Source organism: Lissotriton helveticus, chromosome 6 (genome assembly GCF_964261635.1).
Source record: "Lissotriton helveticus chromosome 6, aLisHel1.1, whole genome shotgun sequence".
In the NCBI taxonomy this organism is placed as follows: Eukaryota; Metazoa; Chordata; class Amphibia; order Caudata; family Salamandridae; genus Lissotriton; species Lissotriton helveticus.
The window spans coordinates 1665451897-1665472282 of record NC_136067.1 but is presented as its reverse complement, the minus strand read 5'-3'; positions in this window follow the sequence as shown (position 1 = coordinate 1665472282).

Sequence of the window (20386 nt, the reverse complement as noted above, 5' to 3'; positions counted from 1 at the left end):
ATGACAACTTTAGAGTATTGTTGGTGAAATGTATGAGTTATTGTGGCTGAAATTTCTACAACTACTAGTGGGAAATAGGAGTATTCCCTTAAAGTGAGGTAATTTGTCCATATCCAGTAGACTAGTCTCCCTATCACACTACGGGGTGGGATGTCACAATGTGATAGTGAAACTAAACTTAATGTTTGGCAAATGTATGTCCCAAGATCCAAGGCAGACTTCTACAACCTTTACTCAGCTTGATATAGAGGGAGAACTGTATCACTAGATCGGGTGGGGGCTCATCCACTGCAGTTTGGTGGACCCGAAGGAGAAGATGCAGGTATTATTAACTTTGAGTGTCTGCCATGGATGCAAATCTAAATATGGCACTTTGACCACTAAAGAAGATTTTCCATTATTTATCACTTTCTTCATTACCACTCTATTCTAAATCTAATTTACCCTACTTGATGCCAAATTCTTAAGTAGTCATTTTAAAACTATAACATGATTTACTCACCCAGAGAATATAATCTGAGTGAATCTATCGACAGGGATGGGGACTACAGGTTCAGGAAGTGCTTAATTTGAGCTGGTGGTTACAGGTTGGGCCCATCCTCACTCATTTCCCTGGACAAAGGCTTACTTTACATCATCAAACTTTGATCCAGAACAAAAAATACAATGGTAGGAAAGGGGGAAGATAGGAGGAAAAGAAGCACTGGAAAAAAGTGGCATAGGGAGAAAGCAGTAATGAATAAGGACCTGCCAGAGTGAGCTAAAGGGGCAGATAGTGAATGGTGGTAGAAGAATGGGGCATTATGTGAAATTAAGACTAAACAGCAACAGAATTTGGTAACATGGATGTTGAGCATCAACAGCTGTGGGGGACTGAGAAAAACATTGGGCTCCAACAGTTATTTTTTTTACAAATTAAGCACTTGGTTCAGAGAAAGAATGTCCTGGAAGTTTGGAAACCGCTGCATATAAACTTGGGGGTCGATTAGGATGGCGGACGGACAAAGTCCGTCCGCCATCCTGTCTGGGGCAGGGACTGGGGCAGGGACCGTCCGCCACAAGGGCGGAGGTACTGTGCGCTGAATTAGGATGCACCCGCCATAGTGGCGGGTGCATCTCGCATTTTGTACATTGCAGCCCACGGTGCTGAAAGCACCGTCCGCCGCAATGTAAAAAATGCATGTTGTGCGTTTCACAGCACAACATGACAGGCACCGCGCGGTGCCTGCCATGTTGTACTGTGAGCCAGCCATATAAACCCTTTTCCGCCCCGGCCGCAAGGCGACCGGGGCAGAAAAGCGGCGGACCGTGTTTCTGTCCGCCGCAGTCCCCCCGCCATTGTAATATGGCGGGGGGGAAATTGGTGGTGGACGGGCAGAGATGGCGGATGGATCACCACCGCCTGCGTGGCGGCAGTGATCCGTCCGCCATCCTAATTGGCCCCTTGGTTTGGGGTATTCACAAACATTTTTCCAATGCATTCCTTCCCTGTGTATAATCGAAGAGGGACTCCTCTCTTTCCTTTCAACATTGAGGATGGCATAAGAACAGTTTCAAATTGGTGGGGGCATGGAGAATGATACTTCTCCACAGTAAAAACTATTGTCATTTTTTGGGGGGCTGAAAATGTTTTTATTGGGATTTTGCAATACAAACAATAATTGCGAGTTGCACCATCTCCAATGCGACAAAGTTTATGACCATGCAATATGAGCATTCCCTCTTGCAGCTAGGAAAAATTATTGTCAAGAAGAAAAAACCCTGAATTCAATTCAATTGTATTCATGGAAAGACGTTTCCTGACGCACTATTATACAAGGTTAGGTGCATATTTACTTATGTGAAAATGTCTGTACGGTCATATGTCCGAGATCACAAACATTGTCCAGGAATACTCATGGGGATCTGCAACGTTTTAATGTTACTTCGGGGGTACCTGCGAGAATTTAAAAGTAATAATAGATGACTATTATTCATGCTCATTAATCTGTGGGTGCAGATTTCTGGGTCTTTCTAATATTCTGGACCCTGGAATGCAATTGAGCAATTGTCATACAGCTCACAGCTACCTCCACCTGTCATTCTCCAGAACGGAAAAAATCTAATTCACTTCAAAATAAGGATTTGACGAGAACACATCAGTGTCAAAGGTATTGTCCTCTTCATAGTTTTAGCCACAGATGTGGCTTCTCGGATGTCGAGTGGGCCTCCGGCCATATGTAGGCATGTGTGAGAGCCCTGCTAAGTACATCTAAGTATACATAAACATTTCAGCTGAGCGGTTGCATTCCTAAGGGTGTAGCGAGCAGCAATGAATTTATTGAGAATTCTGTAGAAACTGGTACAGGGTTTCAAACAAGATTGATAGTAATCTAGCTCTGGCCAGGGAGTCTGTCAGGGAAAATACTGAATGGTGTAAGGTTTCCTATTTGATTATCTTAAGCATTTGCGACAAATGTTAAAACACCATATCTGTACCACATAATTTACAATCTGTTCCAAAGCAAACATGTGGACCAGCTGTGGGGCAGGAGGCCTAAAATTAAGATTATTTGCATGTGTGTGGCTTTTAAATTAATTTCCTTCAATCCATTCATTGAAACGTGGTGCTCTTATGACAAATGCCTGTTCGTTCCTTAGCTAGTTTTTTCTTTTTCTTTTTTTAAATATTAGCGATCGTCCCAATGAAACACCTACATGGCTATTTGTACAATATGTGAGTCTGCTTTATGATCTGACAGATACATTTTATAGGGTACTGCATGCGGCAGATGTTGTTTAGTTTGAGAGAAATGCCGTCATTGGACCAAGATGGTTTTGGAGGTGAGATATTTCAAATGCAGAACCCGACTCTGCTCTTCTTGTTCCATAAGCAGTTTGCCTGCTTTTTTTAAAGTTATTATTAATAACATGTTTTATTCATATGCTAGACGCAGGTACTGAGAAAGAAACATTTCTTGTAGCACTCTAAAGTCGAATTAGAAAGCACGGGCTGTTTGATTTCTAAATTTAAAAATGTGCTTACAAATTTTGAAATGACACTATTATGACTGAATTGAGATATTCAAAAGTTTGCAGTTTGTTGAGCAGAAGTGGCATTTTCTGCGTGCTGCACTCTGCCCCAATAGTCAAACAACAAAATCTTCTAAGTTTATCACTTTCCTTGGTTAAGGAAGTGTACATGAAAATGCCTATTTTTCTAATGTAAAAAACGGGAAGGGAACACTGCCCCATGTTATGAGCGTTCCAAGAAAAGGGGTCTCTACAGGAACAATATCTAGGGTAAGTTAGTTTAGGGAGGTAAAAGGAACAGTAATTTTGATATAGACTGGGCCCATCATTTACTTGATGAGGGTATGCAGTGGTGAAGGTATACAAGTAAGGTATTCGTTGTTGAAGGTGTGCTGTGTAGACTCTGACTGTCCTGTTTCATACACACTGGAACTTATTTTCACCAAGCTATGCTTAGTAGACCTACCAGAAATTGATCATTTGACGCATAGGGAGCAACAGAAACATCAAGCTAAATATCACCGGCTATGAGCCAAAGTCGAGCCCAATTTTTTTATGTGAGTTAAAAAGTGGCTACATGCAACTTAAGGAGTGTCTTAAAAAGGCAATGTATTGTTTTTTTTTTATTTACAGTATAACGTTTTGGTTTGATAAAAAAATGTCATATATATTAATACATCACAAATAATAAAACCAGCACCCTGATATACCTCTGTAAAAAAATTGTTGCCCAGAGATTTTCATTTTTGATATGTGTTTTTGGATCACTTGAAAAGTAATTTAACTTGGGTAGACATTGCTGATACAGGCCGAATTATTTTGAATGACATTTTAAAAAATGGCAGATGTGTTGCAGTGATGAAGTAATATTTCAGGAGCCATGAGACCTATATACCTCATTTTGGTGTCAAAACGTAGGCTTTGGTGGTCAATCAGTCTTATAGAGAGAAAATTATTCCTCAGAGCAACCCTTCTGCCATTTTCCAAAATGACGGCTATAATAGGGGAAGAAGAGACATATATAGAATGGAAGCAAATAATAATCTTTTTTAATCCTTTCACTTTCTTTTTCTCTCTCAGCAAGTCCTTCTAGTAACTTCACAGGTTCAGGAGTTAAAGCTCCAAGCTTTGTCCAATTTTGCTCATAGGGTCATCACCCATAAGAATATGTGCAATGATAAGAACACTGGGGATCTCTGGGTCAAGTTTCTTGTACAGAATATGAAGCGGGACTAAGCGTCTTTACTCTCCTGTTCCATAACTTATCCATAACTCTGGCAATCCTTGACTTATGAACATTGCAAAAAATCTAAGTAGCACAATAATAACATCTGTGTCATTTGACAGTAAAATGACTTGATTGGAACCATTTTGAACAGCAGACTCAACATGTGGCACAACACGAAGGTCAGCTTCTTCCAATTTGATGTTAAGTTCTTGAATAATATGACCAGTACTTTTTGAATATATCTCTGCATTCACCACTTCCTCATTAACAATCATCATACTTGCAAAAAATAAAGAGAAATTCAGAGTTCACGGAAGCATCAGCTATGTTTTGGCGAGTTAACATCTCCAAATTCATTTTGTTCAATATTGATAACCACAATTTATGACATTGCACAGGTATAGGTTTCGAAATGTTGATGCAGACAAGGTCAATTTTTCCACCCGTCGATATTCAGCTGATTCTCTAACATTCTTTGACGGTACTTCAAGATAACTATCAAAGACAATGTGCAGTTCTTGCAAGGTACACCCTGACTTTCATGTCTGTAGAACGGTCTGAATGACCTCTCCGAAGCTTTGCATGGATGACATCTTGACCATTCTCAATTGTGACATATAGTCTACAACAACAGCAGTTTACAATGAGGACATTTTTTTTAATTGAAATTCTTCAGATGAAAGTTTTTTATCCAGCTCTTGTATCAGTTTGTGCTTCACTGGTTTGTTTGCAGCATCGCCATCAAATAATGCGTTTGTTGGAAGACGATCATATGACAGAATGTCCTTAATAAATTATCCCCTTTCTTTTGCTACATCCATCACTCCATGTGCTTGAGAAAGTTGTTTTTTGTAATCTGTTTTGTGGTGGCTGGTTGGACGAAACACTTACTATGGCAATTAACCATGGAAGTTTAGCTTTAGTGATTATGTCATACAGTTTTTTCCCTTTCAATGTACATGTCTCCTGCTTCAGTCCTATGTATTGTTTCGATACATGTCCTAGGACATCTAGTAGATATATCTTTTTTTCGTTATCCACATAGTCTTTGGTCACAAAGTTGTGTAGTCGCAAAGGCTCAGACATTTCAAAGGGGTTTCCTTGCTGCTGTATGAAATGAAGAAGGCTGTCATAATGTTTGTTAAAATGTTCCCCTCTCTTTCCCTCAAGATCATGGTGAGGAAAAATGTCATGATTGTTCATTAAAGTTGAACTTGTCATCTCTCTGAAAACATTGCAAATAGAAAGAACTCAAATATGGCTGCTCTACCCTCTCGGGTCTACCCAAGTTCACCCTTGCACCTTTAAAAGCCTGCCTCAATTCGGCCGCTAGACTACTAACTGGAAATTCAACCACATTTCACCACATCTAAAAGCTCTGAACTGGCTTCCTCTACAGGCCAGAATCCAACTCAAATTAGCATGTGTCACGCACAAGGCATTATACTCAAGCTCCCCTACATATCTTACCCAGAAACTTGTGACATCTGGAGGAACCAGAAACTCCTGTTCCAACAGAGACCTCTTGCTCCAGCCTCCACGTTTTTGGAAAAAGAAAACCTACAATCGGGTCTTCTCCAAGGGCGCACCAAGAATATGGAACTCACCCCCGCCCGCCATTAGAAGAATCCCTTCTCTGGCTCGCTTAGAAAAAGATTCCAAAACCTTCCTAATGGGCAAATTTCTCGCCTAAATTTAGCCTTTTAATCATCCAGAGACCTTGCTCCACTCCGCCTACTGCATCCCCCTGGAGTACCCATACACCTTCCACCCGGCACCTCCGGGCATCCCACCATGGACCCTGGGACCTTGTTTCTCGTATATTGTAAATGTAAAATGTAATTACTTGTCATTTTATCCCCTATATATCCAGCCCCCCCCAATCCACGTCTTTTGTCTATTACAGAGGATTCCTGTAAATCGCTCTGATACCCTAACAGGTCAAGTTTGCGATGTATAAAAAAGCTAAATAAATAAATAAACTTCTTGGTAAACTAGCTAACATTGAGCAAAATATTCACTTTTACATGTCTGACCAACAATTCACTTAGAGCTTTTCTGTGATCTGTGGATTGTCTGTTCCAGTTTCATATCTGGAGCCACAGCATTGAACCTTCCCTCTCAGTCTTTCACAGCAAAATTTCTTTGGATGAATTTTCTGTAGCGGTATGGTTTTTCCACCTCTAGCTTCTTCACTCTTTCCAAATACCAGGACCCAGAATTGTCTATGCCACATCCACTGAGACAACTTCCTGAACACTGTAATGCAACTTTTGTTGTGTTAAAATCACACATCATTAGATAAAGATCATCAAATTCTACTGGATTGCTAAAATAAATGACAGCTACGATGCAGAAAACACCTACATTGCGGAAAACACCTACATTGCAGAAAATTGGCAGGATATGCTGGTGTTCAAGTTGAGTACGCACATTTTGGAAATTGTTTGGAGCTGTGTATACTGTCGCGTAGTTTATGACTGGAGATGGCATAACTGGTAAAACCCAACTTTCTTCAGTGAGAAGGTATTCTGGGAGACCAGAGCATGAATTTCAGTCCACAATGGAACTGGGAGGTGTTGATGGCTTGAAGTGATCTTGCACACTTTGGCAAAGCAATTGAGTTGTAAGTTTGCAGCTTCATTTGTTTATGCCTACAGCTGACTCAACTTCTTTCCCAGCAGCAACTTCATTGGTACAGTCTTGAAAAAAGCACCATGGCAGTATCATTTGTGCTGGACAATCCAGAAAAAGAAGAGCTGTCTTCAAATTCAAAGTTATCAAGAGCAGCAATTTTAAATCCTTTCCTGTTAAAGTGACGTGGAAGTGGTGTGCTGTCGGATTCGCAAATTTTTACAGCATGAGCTGTTAACCAGTTCCTACTCCGTACTATGTGATTATAACTTGTTGATACACCAATCCTTTTCATTGAAGTGATTAACTCTCTACTTTTGAACTCGTCATAGATTGCTTTAGCATTCTTCATGTGCAGTGGAGTTTAAGTTTGGCCATGATGCAATTCATTAAACATGATTTGGAAAAGATAGTACATTTGCACAGCATAAGCCTGTCGGTTCATGGGATTGGCTTCCACTTCTTCGCCTATATCTGCAAAGCCATTGTTATGTGCCTGAGGCGGAGCCTGTAGCAACGCTGCACATTTTCTTCCATTGCCATCTTTCTGTGCATTAAAACTTTACGACAACCTTTTGCACATATTTGCGTGCATGACAATGTTGGATTAGTTTCTAGGAAACTGCTTTGCTTACACATTTCACTTCACGTAACATTATCAAGATGCCTTGAACATCGGCTACAAGGCCTTTGCCCCAGCTGTACAATGTTGTTCTGTCTTCATTCACAGGGCGACCGGGTTATCTGCAAGCCCTTAGCAATGCGTATTTGTATGTACACCGCAAGGATGCTTTTTTGATAAATGAATAAATATATTGAACAACGTCCCACAGTGTTTTCTCTGAGAACAAGAATGCATGACTGACTGAGTGAAAGGGTTCTAGATCTGTTACCACGATCCCTAAGGAATCAGGGTAGTCATGTTCAGTGGTTGTCAGAAACTTTTCGTTCCCTGTTTGGGTTAGGTGTGCTTGTGGTGGCACTGTGAGCTAGCTGGTCTCTATGCCAATATATACTAGTGAGTAAGCGAGTAAGTGACAAAACCCACTTTTCATGATGTTGCATGTGTTTCTGTTACTGAAAGCTGCTTTCTAGTGTGTCTGACTTTTCAGTAAATTTCTCTATTTTATTACAATGTAGAATGTTTTCCCTTGAAGAAAACTCCTGGCCCATGGAGTGTGAAACCTGATTCCCTAAGGAAGAAGCACTGCTTTTCAAGGTATTTTGGGGAAATTACAGGGAAAACTTGCCATTAATAAAAAACTCTTTCCTTTGGATACAATATATTTTTTATTTGCACTGCAACTCTATGCCTTGACTTCTCCAGTGGCACTATATTAATATTTAGCATGATCGCTAGGTTCACAATGTAATCAACATCACTTATAGTGTCTTTTTGATTTTAGGTTGAAAACACACTAAGACATCAGAAAAGCAATACATTAGTTAATATATAGCATGGGATGTTCACATTTGCCACAGGGATTTCGGATTTTCATATATCCTTCTAAAATGCTCTACCATATTTGCCTGCTTTGATGCACCCAGATTGAGCATAGAACAGAGCTGTATTAACACACATTTTTCCTTGTCAATTTGAAGTAAAATATAATGAATTTGAATGGAGAGAAAAAGGTGAAATAAAATAGCTAATAAAAAAATGTGTTAAAGATAGTGAAGGCGAGATATGATTGAAGTGGAGACCAGGTGGAGGACCGACACCACCACACTACGGGTTCGTCAGCAGTGTTACAAGTGTGGTGGTTGGGCCACCACACAGATCTCTGTGTTCCAAGAGATTCAGGATCCCACGGCAGTCATGCAGCCGTCACAGAGCTATAATATAAGCTGGCGGTCCCACTGTGGCACCGCCGAGCATATTACAAGTTGGCTTTCCACCCCCTCCATTCAATCTTATTAAGTTATTGAGAGCCTTCCAGAACCAGATTTTTTCACTAGTTACACAGAAAACTGCATACGTCTTAGCTACACATTACCTTATTTTAACCCACTTTTCTTAAATTATTTTGCTGTCAAATTTGCCACTTGACAATATATTTCCATCAAAGTCTTTGAAATGCACTACTCCCTTTTGTATATGGCTTTAATAAACGTGTCTGTCATTTAAGATCTACTGTCTCTCCGTCATTCTTTTGAAAAAAAAGTTCCATACAGAATAACTTCGAGCTCCTAATGCAATAGTCCTATCAAGTTTTGAATTCTATTAGCTTGATGTGGGTCTGCAATTTTGTATGGATATGATTGCGGCTGTACACTAAGCTCAACAGCAAGGTTGGTCTTCGTTCATCTGGGACCCTGGGCACAAAAGGGAAAGTACAAGGCCTACTTAATTTACATAAAACCTGGCATGACACAAAGTGACATCATGGAAATTGGCATGACTTCGCTCTTTATTCTCTTTGACATTGCTGAAGTGACTTCATAAGATGTAACTTCCCTAGTAGAGAGATTTGTAAACTGATAAAAACATCAAAACATAAAAACTGAAATTAAAATAAATGTCTTTACTCCAAAACTCTCTTGCTTGATATAAATGCAACTCCCAGGCCTTTTTTCCTCTTTTAACATTATGATATGGGCTCCTTTCCTTACCCACTTTACTTTTGTGTGTCCGCTTCTAGTGGTGCACCTGTGTAGTACCCATTTATTTGTATGCCTTTTGTCTGTTATGTAGTTTAAGCTTTGCAAAGGCGCACACTGGGCATGAGTATTGTAACCACAGATGCACAGCCACAAGCCCTAAGCAATGTCTTCACAGTGTAATGTCGGAAACTATGGGGCAGATTCACAAGACCCCTGCGCCACAGGTACGTCACTTTTTGTGACGTACTGGTGGTGCATGTTACTACTCCATATTTACAAGGACTGGAAAAGCCACCCTTCATGGCTTTTGCAGTCCTTGTAAATATGTCCCCTTTACACGCAGCACTTTGCGTGAAAGGGGTGTTCCATGGGTGTTGCTGTGGGTGTTCCCACATGACACCCATGGAACAAGACACATTTACAGATTAATGAGGAATCCTAAACTGGAAATGCGTCTGAATGCTACGTCACTCTAGGGGTGGCGCATGCCTCTTTCAATGCATGCTGCATTCTACAGCACACATTGAAAGATGAAAATGCCTGTAGTGAGTTTTTGTGCAGGATGGTTCCCCTTCCTGCACAAAAACAATCAGCCCATTATGCAGGCATCCTTCCACCATGGTGCAAGGGTGCCTGCGCCGGCGCATGGCAGCAGTTTGTGCACCAGCGCAGGGGAGAGCACAGGAATGCGACATATCATTGTAAATATGTCGCATTCCTGTGCTTTGGAAGTGCCGCAGCCAAAGGGCTTGCGTTGCCTGCTGCAGCACCTCCTTGTATATCTGTCCATATTCTTTCACAGTGTACTAAAAAAAAGCATATAGCCTCAGCTACGCAAATTTAGCAATTACATAATATAGTCAATGTACCAAACCATGAACTATGTAATCATGGTTATACCAGATCTTCTATCCTTGCCAAAGCCTAAATCGCTCACTGTACCACCGCCATGTAGCAATCCATTTCTGGTGTATTGACTGTGCTCCTAGAAGCAATTAAGTATTTCATTGTGTGGAATAGTTGAAAAATAAATATAAGCATACATATTTTTTAGGGACAGGGTTATTCCATACTGTCCTTCTCTATGTAAGGCTTTAGGTCTCTTTACAGGATATACCTTTGACAGGACATCAAATGTGATTCTTTGTCAGGCTGAATCCTAGTTCCATTTTCTCTACTACCTGTAAGACAATGCCTTCATTAATCACCCTGACTGCCTTTAAAGAATCCATTGTACAAATGGAATGATTTGCTTATCTGATTGGAATGAAATAGTATCTTGTGATACCAATGGTGAAAAAAAAATATCCACCATGGATATTGCGCAGTAAGCAGCTACTGCCCTAGGACAGAAAGAAGCGGTCTCACAGTCACCTTTGTTTCCTCATCTGCAATCATTCGAGGCACTTAGTAACACGCTCAGATCCGATAGTGAGTGTTATAAAATAATGACACAACCCCAACAAGGTTGGTACCCTCATTACTAGATCCTAATGCCTCTGAGAAAAAAGTGTGCTTGGGCAGAACAGGAACCTCTTTGCCCTGTTATTACCATTGGTTATGAGATGTATTCCGCTCATTTGTTCACCCACCCCCCTCCCTCCAGCAACGTGGGAACTTGCATACGTACATGTGATGAGGTCCAAATAGGCCATCTGTGTAGGTCTACTAATTTGTTTTGGCACAAAATGTAGCTTTTTTAAAGTTTCCTCGGAGGAACATCTAGAAAGCCAGAAGGGTGCCTCCTCATGAAAACTAGAAACAGCATGAGTCTCTGGGAATTAATGAAAGTATTGGACTTGAATGGAGAGGTGAGGACAGGTGAGTAACACAAGGTAGGCCAATTGACAAGTGCTGTCAGGGCTGAAACTTATCAAGCTCGTCCTCTCTCATCCTCACATGTTCAGGCTGGCTAAAGTCTGAGCTCAGCTCTGAGTCACGAGCCAACTACCTGTGCCCTTGTGCTCATCTAATTATTGGGCTTCCGGGGGCTTAGACCATGAAATCCTTCTCAAAATGTTGGTTTTTTTGAGCCTAGCTGAGGTAGCTGGTATCTGAACCTTGTAACAATTGAATAGTTTCTGCTCAGTTTGTCAGCCTTGATTGCTTTTTCTTTTTCTTCTTTGTTGATGGTGTGCATTTGTTTAGCAGAAGAGAGCATTCCCGCTTCTAAAAAAACTGAAAGACAAAACCGCTTGTGTTCCATGTGAGTAAGTGCTTCAGTGTCTGTACAAGTGCTTTAGTACAATACAATGTACTGCTGCCATCACTTTAACCAGGCCTTGCAGAGTGGTCGAGTTTCATGCTTACGGTCTCCTCAGTCCTCTTCACCAATCTCCCCTGCTCGCTCTTTTATTGTGAGTAGGCAGCAGGAAGTAGCTGTTTTACACTACATTTACATGCATGTTTCATAAAAACAGCTTTTCGATAATCTGCCAGATGAAGAACAAAAGAAGGAGGCGTATCTAAGGAAATGTACCAAAGAAATACATATCTGGAAGTACATTCTGGCATTTGTTTTGAATCCCATAAAAAAGGGGAAAAGATGTCACAGGGATGTGTGAATCCTACTGAATTCTAGCTCTACTGAACATAATATTTCACCTGCCAAATCCTGTACCAGATCACATTTCCTATTGACTGGCAAAAGCAATGCAGGTCCACTTGTTTTCCTTTAAGTGTAGAAAAAAACACGTGGTCTAAGAAGAAGGTACAATTATGAAGCTTATCATTAAGGCTCCCTGTTTTCCGTTTTTACGGATTTTTACAGATAAATGCAGACAGAAAACAATGTGTTTTCTGTCTGCATTTATTTATAAAAGTGTATAGAGAAAACTGTGCTCTTTTTAAGTAACTCTCCGCGCTGTCTTTGTTAAAATCAACCAGCTTTTTTTCAAAGTGCACGTCTTTAACTATGAGGCGTGTTAATACTTTTCTCATAATTCCAGTTGAAGTACTAGAAGTGTATATTATTGTTTGCTTTAAGTGCAGAGACCGCCATTAATGATGAAGTGTGCTTCGGATAATTTAAGATTGGAATTTACATATGCTTATCATAATGTTGGTTTTAATTCATAAGACAATACAAAAATTTGTCTGTTCTTGCGACATATAATTTTCTGCACATCACTGAGTGAGACATTGACCACCTGCTCTGGGTGCTGAGGCGTATGCAGTAATGCAAACTAACTCAATCCCGTATGGCTTTGGTAAATATAAACCAACAATGATTTATTGTGTGACTTACAACAGGGAACATGTAAGCAAATAAAAACACATAACTTTGCAATGACTCACTAGAAGTTAAACAGTAATCGGAGAACAGCGCCCCAGTGATGGATGGGCGATCATATCCCAGCAAATGAGTTGTGAGGGGCCTTGCCCGGCGCTGCTGACCCAAAGGGTAGCCTGACAGAAAGTGATTCCTTCTGAAAAGAGTGTTATTCAAAACAATCCCCACTGACCAAACATGAGCTAACAAAATAAATTCAGGGGGAAGAAGCAGTGATGTTTATGAGTCTAGCGTTTGAGTCGCTTTTTAAACAATCATGGGTTTACAAATCTTGAAATGGAAATGTGATACATTGGGAAGAAGCAGAGAGGAAATGGCGCAGGGTAAACTAGGGGTGAGGTGTTAGAGATCAAGGATTTTGGTGCATGGAAGAAATCTACTGAAGCGCACTTCTTTTTTATAAGCCCAAATATAATAGGAACGAAGAGGCAGGATTTCCTGTTGATGAGTTGATTTTTGAAAATATGATCCAGTGTTTATGCAGTGGTAAATTAATTACAACAAATGTTTGCATAACCTCTTCTTCCTAATTTAGCAAATGAGGCTAACGAACCTTTGATTTATTACAGAAGGCATCACACACATGAATGTTATGTTCTTTCTCAGATAAAAGTGACTCTGTGGATTATGCAGGCCAGAGGCTGCTTGTTGTTACCAGCATAAGCTAACTGCTAGAAAGTGACAGCCCAGTAACCGAAGCAAGGGGCCGTGTCAAATATATTGAATATCGAAGTGCACAGTGCTAGTTAATCTAAGAAAAGGGCCTAGGTTTATTTATTTTTTTGCACGAGCGCTAGCGTGGCACGTAGCAGCCCTCGCCAAAAGAGCTTCGCATAGCAAAGTCCCAACTCTCGGTTTATTGGGTAGTAATGGAGCAGCAACAATGCTAAAGCCCCAAAGGTCAGACGTGCAGTTAGACTTACTAAGCTTGAGTGGCCTAGCTTTGCGACAGATCCTAACTCCAAATGAAATCAGGGGCAGACAGAATATCACAAGAATTTGTGACGTTTAACTTGAGTCATTTCTACAAAATGACCAATTTTGTGCGGTTTACCCTTTGGCAGTTATCAATACATTGAAATCTGGGCTACAGGGTACATCATGAGTGCTAAACTCATGCTTGACACTGTTGGCTTGCTCTTGTATGTACCGCAATGCTTAGCTTCTAGCAAAAGAGGCTTTATTTTCACAACCACGGCCAATGAGTTTATCGATATGAGTCTCTTACTAAGAGTCATATGTATGAGAAAATGGCGGAGCACGGGCAAGCTAAAAAATGTGCTAAAGCTGCACTCTTTCACTTTAGAAAGGCAGGGATGTGGTGTATTTACAATAATAAGGTGCCCTCCCTGCGTTTCCAATGTGCTGGTGCTAAATTCAGTTGCCTAGCACCAATGCAGGCACCCTTGCACTATAGTGCAAGGGTAGGCACCCATGCACTACAGTGCAAGGGTGCATGTATTGACGGAATGATTGTTTATGTGAAGGAAAGCGTCCCTTCCTGAACATAAACAATCCAGAATGTAACTTCTATGTGTGCTGCATTGTGCAGCACACATAGAAACAGCAAAGATGAAGAGAAATAATTTTGTTTCCTCCTTGTTTTGCCAGGTTAAGACCAGGTTGGCACTGTGTCCTATTTATGCCATCCTTGTAAATATGGGGCAGCCTCAAAAGCAATGGGTGTTGCGGCAGAACGCCCACCACAACACCCACTGCACACCCCTTTCACGCTATGTGTAGCGTGAAAGGGGGCCTTATTCACGCTATGTGTAGCGTGAAAGGGGGCCTTATTCACAAAGTGTCGTTAAACAATGTTAAGTGGCTAAATGGCGCCTTGCAAATAAGGTGAAGGGTTTAACAGTACAGGAACGTCACTGAACATCACGTTGCTGTGGGGATAGTGGCTTGTAAATATGCCCCTAAATATTTTTACATTTGCGCTTCTCTTTTGATTTTCATGTAGAGCTGATTCATGCATGTGAGGTAGTAAATCTGGGCCATGATCCATCCTATTGTTTGAGACTTATTGTTTTCCTGAGCAACCGAAGAGGTAGATCACTTACATGTTATCTCCTCCAGCAGTTAATGAAGTATGTGTTCTTTGGCTGAAAACATGGAACCATTTGTTGGATCAAGTAAAGCAACCACCTAGGAGAGCACAGTAACCACAGAATAACACAAAGAAATAACACAGTAAAACATATAATACCAAAAAGACAGTGAATCATGGATGTAAACAACTGCTGCAGAAAGCAGCACAGCAATGACATACGAACACAATAGCAAACCAGCATACTCCAACGGCATAACAGAGTCCACCAAACAAAAAAAGAGAATGCAATTCAAAACAGAACAACATAGTAACAATGCAACACAGCAGAACAACTATATATCACATTGTTAAACAAAAAAACTACAAAACATACAAAATGCAAACAGTAACAAATAACACCACAAAAAATCATGACCAGAAACATAAGACAACAACACAATCTAGAAAACCTCACACCATAGTCGATATTGTTTATGTTTTGTTGTGGTGTCCATGTGTTGTTGTGATGTACTGTACTGTATTGTGGTGATTGTGTTTTTTTTGTGTTTTCAGTGTATTGATCATCTGGGCTGTTTGTTGCATTTGGTGTGCATGTTTCATCCACTCTCCCATCCACCCTGGGATCCTTAAATGGGAATCACCTGCACATTTTTACGTTGGTCTTCCTCCTACCTTTCCAACTGACTCCAGCTTGTTAACATGGCACCTCAAGGTCCCAAAAGACCCTATCACCTGCAGTCTCCCTTAGGGTTACATACTGTCTGCTGTCATCTTAAACCTCTACGTGGAATCGTTTGGTGCTCTACTCACAAATCATTGCAACAAGATTCATCAATAGGAAGAAGAGCAACAACTCTACATAAAGTCTCTTCTGCTTCAGACATCTAAAGCCTCAAACACTGCCTGCACATCATTTAGGCTTGGATGTACATCTGAAGCTCCACCTAACCAAGACATATTTCCTTGCATTTGCCAAGCACAACAAACAATAAATAGTACAAACCTGACCTGCCTCAATGGCATGAATGTTTATGAATTCAACCCCAGAGTTTACCAAATGCCAAGTCACTTGGATTCACCCTGGACACCAGCCACCCTTAAGGAATAAATTGCCAAAAAAATAAAGATGGCATTGTATCTGCTCTCTCTTTAAAAGAAAGTGAAAAACTTTCTTCCAGAAAAAACTTCAGACATGCTGTTCAAACACTCATATTCTTGCATTTGGATGGTAGTAACATTCTCCTCCATGGTCACCCAATCTCCACAATGATGCCCCTAAAGCACACCCTATATGCCATAGACTGTCTCATCTTGGTCCTGAAGAAGTATGACCACACACCCCTGACCTAATGGAACTCCCATGGCTCCCCTTGCTAACCTACACCATCTTCAAAACCAGCTGTGTCATTTAAAAAGCCATCCAGTAACAGGCAAGATCACCTTTTCTGGTGGTTCCCGTCACACCTACAGCCAGGACACCATCAAGTTTCAGTCTAAGAAGTTTAAAAGAGAAAAAAAACAAGGCAGCAGGTCTTTAACATCTATGCAACCAAAATCTGAAACAACGTCCCCTTATCCATTAGCCACAATGCTGTCCCAATTTAGGAAAGAGTTGAGGGCAAGCTTCTTCAAAGAACGTAATGTCACAATACATTAGTCATCCACAAACCACCTACCTCTCCAATCACTCATTGTGGTTATGCTTTTCTTTGCCATTCTACAGCACTCTGCTACCTTTTGACTAGGTTTTAGTTGTTGTGGTGGTCTAATATTACCAGTGCCACAGATCCACTTTCAGGATATAGTGGTAGAAAAACCACTATTGAGTACTGGTGATGATGATCAAGGATACACCAGAGTTCATATTTTCTTTGTGATTATTTTCTCAGAAAAGAAAGCCTTTTTCTTTGTGTAGTAAAATGTTCAGCTGAAAATACATGGTGAGGTCACAAGCTATGGGGTAACCCTGTATTCCTCAGAACCTGGGCTTAACATAATAAAGCAGTGTAGCTGGTTCTGTCAGATTTACTTATGTACATATTATTGATTCAACATAAGAAGGTTAAACCATTCCCTCCTCTTAGAGATAATTACAAGAACACACAAGAATGAGAAATTAAATTATTTGATATAGCAAATATTTATTGTCATATCAGTTCATTCCACAATAGAACTGAATAGGGTGCTCGGTGTATAGCATAGCCAGTAAAAATAGATAGCTAACATTCTTAATATGTTTCAGTAAGCCTGGCCACATCACAGATTTAATATGTCTGAAGTTGGGTTAGTATAGTAATCCACAATCCTTCTTTGCCCAACTTGGCAATTAGCTCTTAGATTCAATCAACATTTCAATCCATGACATAAGAGTTCTAATTTTTAGGGAGATTTTTCTAATGCCGGCTGCTTCAGTAGAAAATCTACTCGAATGGCAGCAAAATCAACTTGAGTAGCTGTGCCCTCAGGTGCATCGCGTGGTGCCATTTGCACTGATGTTTCAACATGAACACGCTCCCAGTGCTAAATCATAGTGCGTGCAGTGTGACAATACCAGAACTCCAGGGAATCCTGTGGAGTTTTTAGGTACCTCTGCAGAATTCCACTGAGTCAAATTCCACTAGTTCCACCTACCCCTATTAATTTGCATCAATTCAGATCTTAATCCGGACAATCCTATGGAGCATTCTGTATGATAAGTGGACAGCAATCAACCCTTGTGTTAAAAACTGTCAAATGAGACTCATTAGGTCTTCCTGGCCAAAACCACTTCTCCCAAACTTCATTTACATTACCTATCTGTGTGGGCATCAAAGAAAACATCCTGACAAGATAAGGCAAAATGGAGACTAGCCATATAATTGTGTGTGAATTGTGAGTAAAATGAGGCGGAAATACACTCACCATACAAATATAAGCAAAAGATTCTCTTCAAAATAACTTCACTCTTAACAGAAGTTACATTTTGTGAACAATGCTGTAATGGGTAATAAAGTAGAATTACTAAACTCTTAAAAATTATTATTTAATTAAAAAGAAAAGTGTCTTCCTCACCTGTTAGATCAATTCAAGACTGTCTTGTGCAGGAAGTTGTGGTATCTCTGTATCACGTGCTCCAATGGTTGGGCTTCCCAAATGTGAAATCCCAACTTGAGTAATGGTCATTACTGCCCCTTATCCAAGACGATGAGGGGACCAAAAGGTGGTGGCAGCATGAATATATTTCACAGGCACTGGGTGCTTTACCTTTATCTCTATGGAAGACTGTCTATTAGCTCTCCATGGTACTGTATGGCCAGTACCCCAAATAGAGCTACCATACTTATCATCTCTGGTGTATGTGAGTGATGCGTAATTTTTATGATTTCTTGTCTCGTTGTAATGCGGTGAATTGTCATGTCCATTAGGGACAGCATTCACTTGAATGAACAGGATGATGGCAGCCGTGTAGTCTCTCCTTTATCCTTGGTGAACCTCACTGTATTAACACCTCGATTCTAAGGACCCTCTGTCTGAAAACAGTTGGACTTCTTTTTTCAGTGTAGGTTTCTCTTCCTAGGGAAATACAAGTCCACTCACAGCTTTGTGTTCCTAGATGTTGTGTAGTATTGCTTGGCCTTTACTCAGTGCTTTGATTATCAGAATACACTGACCAATTCAAATTGATCTGAACAAGGCCAGACTGGCTGAACAGGGCATATGACATTTCCCAGGGAGACTGGTAGTGTAGGGGGGCACTTTTGTTTCTAGGGGGCGGTTTTGTAGCAGTGCAGCAGTTTTAAAAGCACCTTTTATATCCAACAGTTTTCAGGCAACAATAAAAGTGCTGAGATACCTCTTAGGATTAATTCACCTGCTGGAGAGAGATCAGAATTTTGTCTAGTGGAGGTTTTGACTCATCTAAGGTAGTGAAGAGAGCAATTATGCCTGCTGCAAAGAGAGTGCACTACGCAGACAACAGTACAATATTTGATGTGCTGAGCTCAGTGGGTTACAGCTTTTTCACAGAAATTCTTTTGTTACTGTGCATTTTATAAGTTACAGTCATGATCTAGGCTAGAAAATTATCTTTGTGTCCCAGATTTTATTACCCTAATTTTGCTAAAAAGCATTTGTTTTGGGTAGAAATAAATTCATATTAATGAAGTCAACGTAAGCATTGTGTTATGTTCTGAATCCTGAGTTTGTGCTTCCCCAGACCCAGCACTCTTAAACAATGCCTAGCAGAACGGATGGCATGTAACTCCTACACTTTGTTGCGCCCTTTGTCTTATGTAACATTTTCTATACAATAATTTACACATGTATGATTCATAGTCTCTGTATACGTTTGTGACGTAAAATGCTCCGACACCCTGCACTTCTATGAGAGGCACTATAAAAGAAATGAAATACATGTGAGAGTGGGATGGCAGAGTAATGAAAGGCACTGTTGGAGTATGATAGTGAGGGAATCGTTGAAGAGCCCAAATAAAGATTGCCGGATCCTGGTGCACTGTAAGGTCATCACTTACTTGGTGCCTTATTACCTTGTCGGTCACAGTTGCCTCCTACAGACATCACCGCAGATGCGCAACTGACCGACCTCCAGTCGACAGTCATGACACCGCAATTAGGAAGCCACCACACATGGTGTGGTCGTAACCTTCCATTTTACAATGGTAGCTGTGCAGCAGTACGAAACTGCCTGCTGCACAAGCTCCCATTTTAAAATGGAAGTTTTAGAAAATCTTTGCCACACGGTGCAGGGATGTGAAGGCGGGCACCAGAGGTGCACCCCAAGGCCACAACCGTAGGGGAGTGGAAAAGGGGATCCTACTAGGGGCCCCCAAAACTCACTTTTTGACAGCCTGTTCTTGTCAGAAAACCTGACATTAAAAGGCTGTCGGAAAATGGCATCATAATCTCAATGGTGGAAATGCCATCCTTAAGGAATTATGTGCGGTAGCCGACTGGCCAATGGGCTCCTTCAGCCCGTAACCTCGAGTAAATCCTGAGCTCGATCCAGTCATAGCAACTGTGTGGCATTCCAGTCCATGTTTTACATGTTGCGGAGACCCAAGACTGCTGTGGTTGTTGGCGTGGAGCTGAGGACATGCGGCGGCTTGCGGCCTCCCGGTTCCCGGCTGCAATTCCCGGAATCCGGTTGTTCTGCCGCTGCCGCTGCAGTTGGAGCCGCGGTAGGAGAGGAGCCTTTCCCCCCCCCTGCGGCATGCGGTGCGATGTCCAGTGCGGTGTCCGGCGTGCGGTGTTTGGCCAGCAGCCTCACCGAAATTGAAACCGGAAAAAAGCTGCAACCTGAAAAGAAGCACCGGCCGCATTTAGCCTCGTTAAGCCGCTGAGGAGCCGAGGCGCCTCCAAGAGACTTCCAGCATGAGAACTTAGTTTGGCCTGGTTGGTGGCTGGAGCCTCGTTTCTTCCCAACGGGTCAGCTGGTTAAAGTGAGTCTAAAAGAGCATGCAGAGGAGTAGTTGCTGGAGCAATTACTAGAGCTGCCTGGGATGCCTGGATTGGACTGGAGTGGGAGCCTAAACTGAAGCCATAAGTGAAGCTGGTGAACGGC